This window comes from Ranitomeya imitator, chromosome 5 (genome assembly GCF_032444005.1).
Source record: "Ranitomeya imitator isolate aRanImi1 chromosome 5, aRanImi1.pri, whole genome shotgun sequence".
Lineage (NCBI taxonomy): Eukaryota > Metazoa > Chordata > Amphibia > Anura > Dendrobatidae > Ranitomeya > Ranitomeya imitator.
Window position 1 is genome coordinate 669504623 of NC_091286.1, and position 13421 is coordinate 669518043.

The window sequence follows — 13421 nt, forward strand, 5'->3', positions numbered from 1 at the left end:
TTTGGATCGCAGCATTTATCAGGTGTGTCCACTTATTGCAATTTGGACTGGGCTATTTAGTCTTGCTTGATCCTTTAGTCAGTGCCAGTTGTCCATTGTTTTTGGAGGATTCTCATCCCTGACTGGTCTCTCCTGTTTTGCTGTTCTTTTCAACAAAGATAAGTTCTGGCTTTGTTTTTGCTGTCCACATGCTGTGGGCCTTATAGTTCTGTGCATTTTCATGTTTTGTCTTGTCCAGCTTTGTCTGTGTAAGGATTTTTTGCAACCAAGCTGTATCTCTGGAGATGCAGATATACCCTCCATGTCTTTAGTCAGATGCGAAGATTTGTATTTTCTGTGGTGGATATTTTCTAGTGTTTTAATACCGACAGCATAGTACTCTGTCCTATTCTTTCTTTTTAGCTAGAAAGGCCTCCTTTGCTAAATCCTGATTTCAATCTGCGTATGTCATTTCCCTCTCCTCTCACAGTCAATATTTGTGGGGGGCTGTCTATCCTTTGGGGATTTTCTCTGAGGCAAGATAGTTTTCCCGTTTCTATCTTTAGGGGAAGTTAGTCCTTAGGCTGTGTTGAGGTGTCTAGGGAGTGTTAGGTACATCCCACGGCTACTTCTAGTTGCAGTGCTAAGTTCAGGGTCTGCGTTCAGTACAGGTACCACCTTCTCTAGAGTACGTCACATGCTGCTCCTAGGCCACCAGATCATAACAGTCGCCTGACGCATCCTTCTCTGTTGTTCTTGGTGAAGAAGACAAGGAAGCGACTTGTCCCTGACCGTGAACATCCACTAACTATGCGCTGCTTTTACATTTAGCAGTTTCAGAAGAGGAGGCGAAAGAGCTAGAGGCTGAGTCAGCAAGGAAAGCCAAAACTTGTTCTTGCTGCTCCGGCTTTAAAAGCGGTTTTCCTACTCCCAGAAAAGGGAGCGTTCGAGGCCTTGTGTAGCCAGACGACGAACCTGGCTCAACAACTCGAGACTTAGGTGCTATATTGCTTTTCCCATGACCAACTGATGCTCCACTACCATCATTACCAGCTGGCAATGACCGCCCACGGCCACGACCTCTTCCACCAGACTTCCTCATTGTTTGAAAAACGGAACCAAACTAACGGTATTTGTTACTGTAAAACCAGTTACAAGGTGAACTCAAACTTCTGTTGGATTTATATATCCCTTTATAGGTGGGTGAGACTGCAGGGAAAATTAGGCCCAATGTATAACAGTACACAGGTTCAGTGGCAGACAGATATGCCACTAACAGGACTGACGCTGATGCAGAAACTCACAATTAAAATCTCCCCCTTTTTATTTTTTTCTGGGAGAATATTGAAGAAATGTGGCCCACTCTTATACAATATATGTTCTGTGGCACAAAATTAGAGACAGATGCCACACACAGCACTGGCACTGAGGCAGAATTGCCAATCTTAATCTCCCACTATTTGTTTTTTTTCCAGGGAGAATTTAAAAGAAATCTGGCCCAGTGTTACACACTAGGTTTTCTGTGGCACAAAATTAGAGACAGGTAGCACACACAGGAATGGCACCGAAGCAGTAATGCCAATCTTAATCTCCCACTATTTTTTTTCCAGGGAGAATTTAAAAGAAATCTGGCCCAGTATTAGAGACAGGTGGCACACACAGGAATGGCACCGATGCAGTAATGCCAATCTTAATCTCCCACAATTTTTTTTTCCAGGGAGAATTTGAAAAACATCTGGCCCAGTGTTACACACTCGATTTAATGTGGCACAAAATTAGAGACAGGTGGCACACACAGAAATGGCACCGAAGCAGAAATGCCAATCTTGATCTCCCACTATTTTTTTTCAGGGAGAATTTAAAAGAAATCTGGCCCAGTGTTACACACTAGGTTTAATGTGGCACAAAATTAGAGACAGGTGGCACACACAGGAATGGCACCGAAGCAGTAATGGCAATCTTAATCTCCCACTATTTTTTTTTTCCGGGAGAATTTGAAAGAAATCTGGCCCAGTGTTACATACTAGGTTTAATGTGGCACAAAATTAGAGACAGGTGGCACACACAGGACTGGCACCGAAGCAGAAATGCCAATCTTAATCTCCCACTATTTTTTTTTCCAGGGAGAATTTGAAAGAAATCTGGCCCAGTGTTACACACTAGGTTTAATGTGGCACAAAATTAGAGACAGGTGGCACACACAGGACTGGCACTGAAGCAGAAATGCCAATCTTAATCTCCAACTTTTTTTTTTCAGGGAGAATTTGAAAGAAATCTGGCCCAGTGTTACACACTAGGTTTAATGTGGCACAAAATTAGAGACAGGTGGCACACTCAGGAATGGCACCGAAGCAGAAATGCCAATCTTAATCTCCCACTATTTTTTTTTTCCAGGGAGAATTTGAAAAAAATCTGGCCCAGTATTAGAGACAGGTGGCACACACAGGACTGGCACCGAAGCAGAAATGCCAATCTTAATCTCCCACTATTTCTTTTTCAAGGAGAATTTAAAAGAAATCTGGCCCAGTGTTACACACTAGGTTTAATGTGGCACAAAATTAGAGACAGGTGGCACACACAGGAATGGCACCGAAGCAGAAATGCCAATCTTAATCTCCCACTATTTTTTTTTTCCAGGGAGAATTTCAAAAAAATATGGCCCAGTATTAGAGACAGGTGGCACACACAGGACTGGCACCGAAGCAGAAATGCCAATCTTAATCTCCCACTATTTTTTTTTTTCAGGGAGAATTTAAATGAAATCTAGCCCAGTGTTTCACACTGGGTTTAATGTGGCACAAAATTAGAGACAGGTGGTCCACACAGGAATGGCACCGATGCAATAATGCCAATCTTAATCTCCCACTATTTTTTTTTCCAGGGAGAATTTGAAAAAAATCTGGCCCAGTGTTACACACTCGGTTTAATGTGGCACAAAATTAGAGACAGGTGGCACACACAGGACTGGCACCGAAGCAGAAATGCCAATCTTAATCTCCCACTATTTTTTTTTCAGGGAGAATTTAAAAGAAATCTGGCCCAGTGTTACACACTAGGTTTAATGTGGCACAAAATTAGAGACAGGTGGCACACACAAAACTGGCACCAAAGCAGAAATGCCAATCTTAATCTCCCATTTTTTTTTTCCAGGGAGAATTTGAAAGAAATCTGGCCCAGTGTTACACACTAGGTTTAATGTGGCACAAAATTAGAGACAGTTGACACACACAGGACTGGCACTGAAGCAGAAATGCCAATCTTAATCTCCAACTTTTTTTTTTTCATGGATAATTTAAAAGAAATCTGGCCCAGTGTTACACACTAGGTTTAATGTGGCACAAAATTAGAGACAGGTGGCACACACAGGAATGGCACCGAAGCAGAAATGCCAATCTTAATCTCCCACTATTTTTTTTTCCAGGTAGAATTGAAAAAATTCTGGCCCAGTATTAGAGACAGGTGGCACACACAGGACTTGCACCGAAGCAGAAATGCCAATTTTAATCTCCCACTATTTTTTTTTCAGGGAGAATTTAAAAGAAATCTGGCCCAGTGTTACACACTAGGTTTAATGTGGCACAAAATTAGAGACAGGTGGCACACACAGGAATGGCACTGATGCAGTAATACCAATCTTAATCTCCCACTATTTTTTTTCCAGGGAGAATTTGAAAAACATCTGGCCCAGTGTTACACACTCGGTTTAATGTGGCACAAAATTAGAGACAGGTGGCACACACAGGAATGGCACCGAAGCAGAAATGCCAATCTTAATCTCTCACTATTTTTTTTTCAGGGAGAATTTAAAAGAAATCTGGCCCAGTGTTACACACTAGGTTTAATGTGGCACAAAATTAGAGACAGGTGGCACACACAGGAATGGCACCGAAGCAGTAATGGCAATCTTAATCTCCCACTATTTTTTTTTTCCGGGAGAATTTGAAAGAAATCTGGCCCAGTGTTACACACTAGGTTTCATGTGGCACAAAATTAGAGACAGGTGGCACACACAGGACTGGCACTGAAGCAGAAATGCCAATCTTAATCTCCAACTTTTTTTTTTTCAGGGAGTATTTAAAAGAAATCTGGCCCAGTGTTACACACTAGGTTTAATGTGGCACAAAATTAGAGACAGGTGGTCCACACAGGAATGGCACCGATGCAGAAATGCCAATCTTAATCTCCCACTATATTTTTTTCAGGGAGAATTTAAAAGAAATCTGTCCCAGTGTTTCACACTAGGTTTAATGTGGCACAAAATTAGAGACAGGTGGTCCACACAGGAATGGCACCGATGCAATAATGCCAATCTTAATCTCCCACTATTTTTTTTTTCAGGGAGAATTTGAAAGAAATCTGGCCCAGTGTTACATACTAGGTTTAATGTGGCACAAAATTAGAGACAGGTGGCACACACAGGACTGGCACCGAAGCAGAAATGCCAATCTTAATCTCCCACTATTTTTTTTTCCAGGGAGAATTTGAAAGAAATCTGGCCCAGTGTTACACACTAGGTTTAATGTGGCACAAAATTAGAGACAGGTGGCACACACAGGACTGGCACTGAAGCAGAAATGCCAATCTTAATCTCCAACTTTTTTTTTTCAGGGAGAATTTAAAAGAAATCTGGCCCAGTGTTACACACTAGGTTTAATGTGCCACAAAATTAGAGACAGGTGGCACACACAGGAATGGCACCGAAGCAGAAATGCCAATCTTAATCTCCCACTATTTTTTTTTTCCAGGGAGAATTTGAAAAAAATCTGGCCCAGTATTAGAGACAGGTGGCACACACAGGACTGGCACCGAAGCAGAAATGCCAATCTTAATCTCCCACTATTTCTTTTTCAAGGAGAATTTAAAAGAAATCTGGCCCAGTGTTACACACTAGGTTTAATGTGGCACAAAATTAGAGACAGGTGGCACACACAGGAATGGCACCGAAGCAGAAATGCCAATCTTAATCTCCCACTATTTTTTTTTTCCAGGGAGAATTTCAAAAAAATATGGCCCAGTATTAGAGACAGGTGGCACACACAGGACTGGCACCGAAGCAGAAATGCCAATCTTAATCTCCCACTATTTTTTTTTTTCAGGGAGAATTTAAATGAAATCTAGCCCAGTGTTTCACACTAGGTTTAATGTGGCACAAAATTAGAGACAGGTGGTCCACACAGGAATGGCACCGATGCAATAATGCTAATCTTAATCTCCCACTATTTTTTTTTCCAGGGAGAATTTCAAAAAAATATGGCCCAGTGTTACACACTCGGTTTAATGTGGCACAAAATTAGAGACAGGTGGCACACACAAGACTGGCACCGAAGCAGAAATGCCAATCTTAATCTCCCACTATTTATTTTTTCAGGGAGAATTTGAAAGAAATCTGGCCCAGTGTTACACACTAGGTTTCATGTGGCACAAAATTAGAGACAGGTGGCACACACAGGACTGGCACTGAAGCAAAAATGCCAATCTTAATCTCCAACTTTTTTTTTTCAGGGAGTATTTAAAAGAAATCTGGCCCAGTGTTACACACTAGGTTTAATGTGGCACAAAATTAGAGACAGGTGGTCCACACAGGAATGGCACCGATGCAGAAATGCCAATCTTAATCTCCCACTATATTTTTTTCAGGGAGAATTTAAAAGAAATCTGTCCAAGTGTTTCACACTAGGTTTAATGTGGCACAAAATTAGAGACAGGTGGTCCACACAGGAATGGCACCGATGCAATAATGCCAATCTTAATCTCCCACTATTTTTTTTTTCAGGGAGAATTTGAAAGAAATCTGGCCCAGTGTTACATACTAGGTTTAATGTGGCACAAAATTAGAGACAGGTGGCACACACAGGACTGGCACCGAAGCAGAAATGCCAATCTTAATCTCCCACTATTTTTTTTTCCAGGGAGAATTTGAAAGAAATCTGGCCCAGTGTTACACACTAGGTTTAATGTGGCACAAAATTAGAGACAGGTGGCACACACAGGACTGGCACTGAAGCAGAAATGCCAATCTTAATCTCCAACTTTTTTTTTTCAGGGAGAATTTAAAAGAAATCTGGCCCAGTGTTACACACTAGGTTTAATGTGGCACAAAATTAGAGACAGGTGGCACACACAGGAATGGCACCGAAGCAGAAATGCCAATCTTAATCTCCCACTATTTTTTTTTCCAGGGAGAATTTGAAAAAAATCTGGCCCAGTATTAGAGACAGGTGGCACACACAGGACTGGCACCGAAGCAGAAATGCCAATCTTAATCTCCCACTATTTCTTTTTCAAGGAGAATTTAAAAGAAATCTGGCCCAGTGTTACACACTAGGTTTAATGTGGCACAAAATTAGAGACAGGTGGCACACACAGGAATGGCACCGAAGCAGAAATGCCAATCTTAATCTCCCACTATTTTTTTTTTCCAGGGAGAATTTGAAAAAAATCTGGCCCAGTATTAGAGACAGGTGGCACACACAGGACTGGCACCGAAGCAGAAATGCCAATCTTAATCTCCCACTATTTCTTTTTCAAGGAGAATTTAAAAGAAATCTGGCCCAGTGTTACACACTAGGTTTAATGTGGCACAAAATTAGAGACAGGTGGCACACACAGGAATGGCACCGAAGCAGAAATGCCAATCTTAATCTCCCACTATTTTTTTTTTCCAGGGAGAATTTCAAAAAAATATGGCCCAGTATTAGAGACAGGTGGCACACACAGGACTGGCACCGAAGCAGAAATGCCAATCTTAATCTCCCACTATTTTTTTTTTTCAGGGAGAATTTAAATGAAATCTAGCCCAGTGTTTCACACTAGGTTTAATGTGGCACAAAATTAGAGACAGGTGGTCCACACAGGAATGGCACCGATGCAATAATGCCAATCTTAATCTCCCACTATTTTTTTTTCCAGGGAGAATTTGAAAAAAATCTGGCCCAGTGTTACACACTCGGTTTAATGTGGCACAAAATTAGAGACAGGTGGCAAACACAAGACTGGCACCGAAGCAGAAATGCCAATCTTAATCTCCCACTATTTTTTTTTCAGGGAGAATTTAAAAGAAATCTGGCCCAGTGTTACACACTAGGTTTAATGTGGCACAAAATTAGAGACAGGTGGCACACACAAAACTGGCACCAAAGCAGAAATGCCAATCTTAATCTCCAACTTTTTTTTTTTCATGGATAATTTAAAAGAAATCTGGCCCAGTGTTACACACTAGGTTTAATGTGGCACAAAATTAGAGACAGGTGGCACACACAGGAATGGCACAGAAGCAGAAATGCCAATCTTAATCTCCCACTATTTTTTTTTCCAGGTAGAATTGAAAAAAATCTGGCCCAGTATTAGAGACAGGTGGCACACACAGGACTGGCACCGAAGCAGAAATGCCAATTTTAATCTCCCACTATTTTTTTTTCAGGGAGAATTTAAAAGAAATCTGGCCCAGTGTTACACACTAGGTTTAATGTGGCACAAAATTACAGACAGGTGGCACACACAGGAATGGCACCGATGCAGTAATACCAATCTTAATCTCCCACTATTTTTTTTCCAGGGAGAATTTGAAAAACATCTGGCCCAGTGTTACACACTCGGTTTAATGTGGCACAAAATTAGAGACAGGTGGCACACACAGGAATGGCACCGAAGCAGAAATGCCAATCTTAATCTCTCACTATTTTTTTTTCAGGGAGAATTTAAAAGAAATCTGGCCCAGTGTTACACACTAGGTTTAATGTGGCACAACATTAGAGACAGGTGGCACACACAGGAATGGCACCGAAGCAGTAATGGCAATCTTAATCTCCCACTATTTTTTTTTTCCGGGAGAATTTGAAAGAAATCTGGCCCAGTGTTACACACTAGGTTTCATGTGGCACAAAATTAGAGACAGGTGGCACACACAGGACTGGCACTGAAGCAAAAATGCCAATCTTAATCTCCAACTTTTTTTTTTCAGGGAGTATTTAAAAGAAATCTGGCCCAGTGTTACACACTAGGTTTAATGTGGCACAAAATTAGAGACAGGTGGTCCACACAGGAATGGCACCGATGCAGAAATGCCAATCTTAATCTCCCACTATATTTTTTTCAGGGAGAATTTAAAAGAAATCTGTCCAAGTGTTTCACACTAGGTTTAATGTGGCACAAAATTAGAGACAGGTGGTCCACACAGGAATGGCACCGATGCAATAATGCCAATCTTAATCTCCCACTATTTTTTTTTTCCGGGAGAATTTGAAAGAAATCTGGCCCAGTGTTACATACTAGGTTTAATGTGGCACAAAATTAGAGACAGGTGGCACACACAGGACTGGCACCGAAGCAGAAATGCCAATCTTAATCTCCCACTATTTTTTTTTCCAGGGAGAATTTGAAAGAAATCTGGCCCAGTGTTACACACTAGGTTTAATGTGGCACAAAATTAGAGACAGGTGGCACACACAGGACTGGCACTGAAGCAGAAATGCCAATCTTAATCTCCAACTTTTTTTTTTCAGGGAGAATTTAAAAGAAATCTGGCCCAGTGTTACACACTAGGTTTAATGTGGCACAAAATTAGAGACAGGTGGCACACACAGGAATGGCACCGAAGCAGAAATGCCAATCTTAATCTCCCACTATTTTTTTTTTCCAGGGAGAATTTGAAAAAAATCTGGCCCAGTATTAGAGACAGGTGGCACACACAGGACTGGCACCGAAGCAGAAATGCCAATCTTAATCTCCCACTATTTCTTTTTCAAGGAGAATTTAAAAGAAATCTGGCCCAGTGTTACACACTAGGTTTAATGTGGCACAAAATTAGAGACAGGTGGCACACACAGGAATGGCACCGAAGCAGAAATGCCAATCTTAATCTCCCACTATTTTTTTTTTCCAGGGAGAATTTCAAAAAAATATGGCCCAGTATTAGAGACAGGTGGCACACACAGGACTGGCACCGAAGCAGAAATGCCAATCTTAATCTCCCACTATTTTTTTTTTTCAGGGAGAATTTAAATGAAATCTAGCCCAGTGTTTCACACTAGGTTTAATGTGGCACAAAATTAGAGACAGGTGGTCCACACAGGAATGGCACCGATGCAATAATGCTAATCTTAATCTCCCACTATTTTTTTTTCCAGGGAGAATTTGAAAAAAATCTGGCCCAGTGTTACACACTCGGTTTAATGTGGCACAAAATTAGAGACAGGTGGCACACACAAGACTGGCACCGAAGCAGAAATGCCAATCTTAATCTCCCACTATTTATTTTTTCAGGGAGAATTTAAAAGAAATCTGGCCCAGTGTTACACACTAGGTTTAATGTGGCACAAAATTAGAGACAGGTGGCACACACAAAACTGGCACCAAAGCAGAAATGCCAATCTTAATCTCCAACTTTTTTTTTTTCATGGATAATTTAAAAGAAATCTGGCCCAGTGTTACACACTAGGTTTAATGTGGCACAAAATTAGAGACAGGTGGCACACACAGGAATGGCACAGAAGCAGAAATGCCAATCTTAATCTCCCACTATTTTTTTTTCCAGGTAGAATTGAAAAAAATCTGGCCCAGTATTAGAGACAGGTGGCACACACAGGACTGGCACCGAAGCAGAAATGCCAATTTTAATCTCCCACTATTTTTTTTTCAGGGAGAATTTAAAAGAAATCTGGCCCAGTGTTACACACTAGGTTTAATGTGGCACAAAATTAGAGACAGGTGGCACACACAGGAATGGCACCGATGCAGTAATACCAATCTTAATCTCCCACTATTTTTTTTCCAGGGAGAATTTGAAAAACATCTGGCCCAGTGTTACACACTCGGTTTAATGTGGCACAAAATTAGAGACAGGTGGCACACACAGGAATGGCACCGAAGCAGAAATGCCAATCTTAATCTCTCACTATTTTTTTTTCAGGGAGAATTTAAAAGAAATCTGGCCCAGTGTTACACACTAGGTTTAATGTGGCACAAAATTAGAGACAGGTGGCACACACAGGAATGGCACCGAAGCAGTAATGGCAATCTTAATCTCCCACTATTTTTTTTTTCCGGGAGAATTTGAAAGAAATCTGGCCCAGTGTTACACACTAGGTTTCATGTGGCACAAAATTAGAGACAGGTGGCACACACAGGACTGGCACTGAAGCAGAAATGCCAATCTTAATCTCCAACTTTTTTTTTTTCAGGGAGTATTTAAAAGAAATCTGTCCCAGTGTTTCACACTAGGTTTAATGTGGCACAAAATTAGAGACAGGTGGTCCACACAGGAATGGCACCGATGCAATAATGCCAATCTTAATCTCCCACTATTATTTTTTTCAGGGAGAATTTGAAAAAATCTGGCCCAGTGTTACACACTCGGTTTAATGTGGCACAAAATTAGAGACAGGTGGCACACACAGGACTGGCACCGAAGCAGAAATGCCAATCTTAATCTCCCACTATTTATTTTTTCAGGGAGAATTTAAAAGAAATCTGGCCCAGTGTTACACACTAGGTTTAATGTGGCACAAAATTAGAGACAGGTGGTCCACACAGGACTGGCACTGAAGCAGAAATGCCAATCTTAATCTCCAACTTTTTTTTTGTCAGGGAGAATTTAAAAGAAATCTGGCCCAGTGTTACACACTAGGTTTAATGTGGCACAAAATTAGAGACAGGTGGCACACACAGGAATGGCACCGAAGCAGAAATGCCAATCTTAATCTCCCACTATTTTTTTTTTCCAGGGAGAATTTGAAAAAAATCTGGCCCAGTATTAGAGACAGGTGGCACACACAGGACTGGCACCGAAGCAGAAATGCCAATCTTAATCTCCCACTATTTCTTTTTCAAGGAGAATTTAAAAGAAATCTGGCCCAGTGTTACACACTAGGTTTAATGTGGCACAAAATTAGAGACAGGTGGCACACACAGGAATGGCACCGAAGCAGAAATGCCAATCTTAATCTCCCACTATTTTTTTTTTCCAGGGAGAATTTCAAAAAAATATGGCCCAGTATTAGAGACAGGTGGCACACACAGGACTGGCACCGAAGCAGAAATGCCAATCTTAATCTCCCACTATTTTTTTTTTTCAGGGAGAATTTAAATGAAATCTAGCCCAGTGTTTCACACTAGGTTTAATGTGGCACAATATTAGAGACAGGTGGTCCACACAGGAATGGCACCGATGCAATAATGCCAATCTTAATCTCCCACTATTTTTTTTTCCAGGGAGAATTTGAAAAAAATCTGGCCCAGTGTTACACACTCGGTTTAATGTGGCACAAAATTAGAGACAGGTGGCACACACAAGACTGGCACCGAAGCAGAAATGCCAGTCTTAATCTCCCACTATTTTTTTTTCAGGGAGAATTTAAAAGAAATCTGGCCCAGTGTTACACACTAGGTTTAATGTGGCACAAAATTAGAGACAGGTGGCACACACAAAACTGGCACCAAAGCAGAAATGCCAATCTTAATCTCCCACTATTTTTTTTCCAGGGAGAATTTGAAAGAAATCTGGCCCAGTGTTACACACTAGGTTTAATGTGGCACAAAATTAGAGACAGGTGACACACACACAGGACTGGCACTGAAGCAGAAATGCCAATCTTAATCTCCAACTTTTTTTTTTTCATGGATAATTTAAAAGAAATCTGGCCCAGTGTTACACACTAGGTTTAATGTGGCACAAAATTAGAGACAGGTGGCACACACAGGAATGGCACAGAAGCAGAAATGCCAATCTTAATCTCCCACTATTTTTTTTTCCAGGTAGAATTGAAAAAAATCTGGCCCAGTATTAGAGACAGGTGGCACACACAGGACTGGCACTGAAGCAGAAATGCCAATCTTAATCTCCAACTTTTTTTTTTTCAGGGAGTATTTAAAAGAAATCTGGCCCAGTGTTACACACTAGGTTTAATGTGGCACAAAATTAGAGACAGGTGGTCCACACAGGAATGGCACCGATGCAGAAATGCCAATCTTAATCTCCCACTATATTTTTTTCAGGGAGAATTTAAAAGAAATCTGTCCCAGTGTTTCACACTAGGTTTAATGTGGCACAAAATTAGAGACAGGTGGTCCACACAGGAATGGCACCGATGCAATAATGCCAATCTTAATCTCCCACTATTTTTTTTTTCAGGGAGAATTTGAAAAAATCTGGCCCAGTGTTACACACTCGGTTTAATGTGGCACAAAATTAGAGACAGGTGGCACACACACGACTGGCACCGAAGCAGAAATGCCAATCTTAATCTCCCACTATTTATTTTTTCAGGGAGAATTTAAAAGAAATATGGCCCAGTGTTACACACTAGGTTTAATGTGGCACAAAATTAGAGACAGGTGGTCCACACAGGACTGGCACTGAAGCAGAAATGCCAATCTTAATCTCCAACTTTTTTTTTTCAGGGAGAATTTAAAAGAAATCTGGCCCAGTGTTACACACTAGGTTTAATGTGGCACAAAATTAGAGACAGGTGGCACACACAGGAATGGCACCGAAGCAGAAATGCCAATCTTAATCTCCCACTATTTTTTTTTTCCAGGGAGAATTTGAAAAAAATCTGGCCCAGTATTAGAGACAGGTGGCACACACAGGAATGGCACCGATGCAGTAATACCAATCTTAATCTCCCACTATTTTTTTTCCAGGGAGAATTTGAAAGAAATCTGGCCCAATGTTACACACTAGGTTTCATGTGGCACAAAATTAGAGACAGGTGGCACACACAGGAATGGCACCGAAGCAGTAATGGCAATCTTAATCTCCCACTATTTTTTTTTTCCGGGAGAATTTGAAAGAAATCTGGCCCAATGTTACACACTAGGTTTAATGTGGCACAAAATTAGAGACAGGTGGCACACACAGGAATGGCACCGAAGCAGTAATGGCAATCTTAATCTCCCACTATTTTTTTTTTCCGGGAGAATTTGAAAGAAATCTGGCCCAATGTTACACACTAGGTTTAATGTGGCACAAAATTAGAGACAGGTGGCACACACAGGAATGGCACCGATGCAGTAATACCAATCTTAATCTCCCACTATTTTTTTTCCAGGGAGAATTTGAAAGAAATCTGGCCCAATGTTACACACTAGGTTTCATGTGGCACAAAATTAGAGACAGGTGGCACACACAGGAATGGCACCGAAGCAGAAATGCCAATCTTAATCTCTCACTATTTTTTTTTCAGGGAGAATTTAAAAGAAATCTGGCCCAGTGTTACACACTAGGTTTAATGTGGCACAAAATTAGAGACAGGTGGCACACACAGGAATGGCACCGAAGCAGTAATGGCAATCTTAATCTCCCACTATTTTTTTTTTCCGGGAGAATTTGAAAGAAATCTGGCCCAATGTTACACACTAGGTTTCATGTGGCACAAAATTAGAGACAGGTGGCACACACAGGACTGGCACTGAAGCAGAAATGCCAATCTTAATCTCCAACTTTT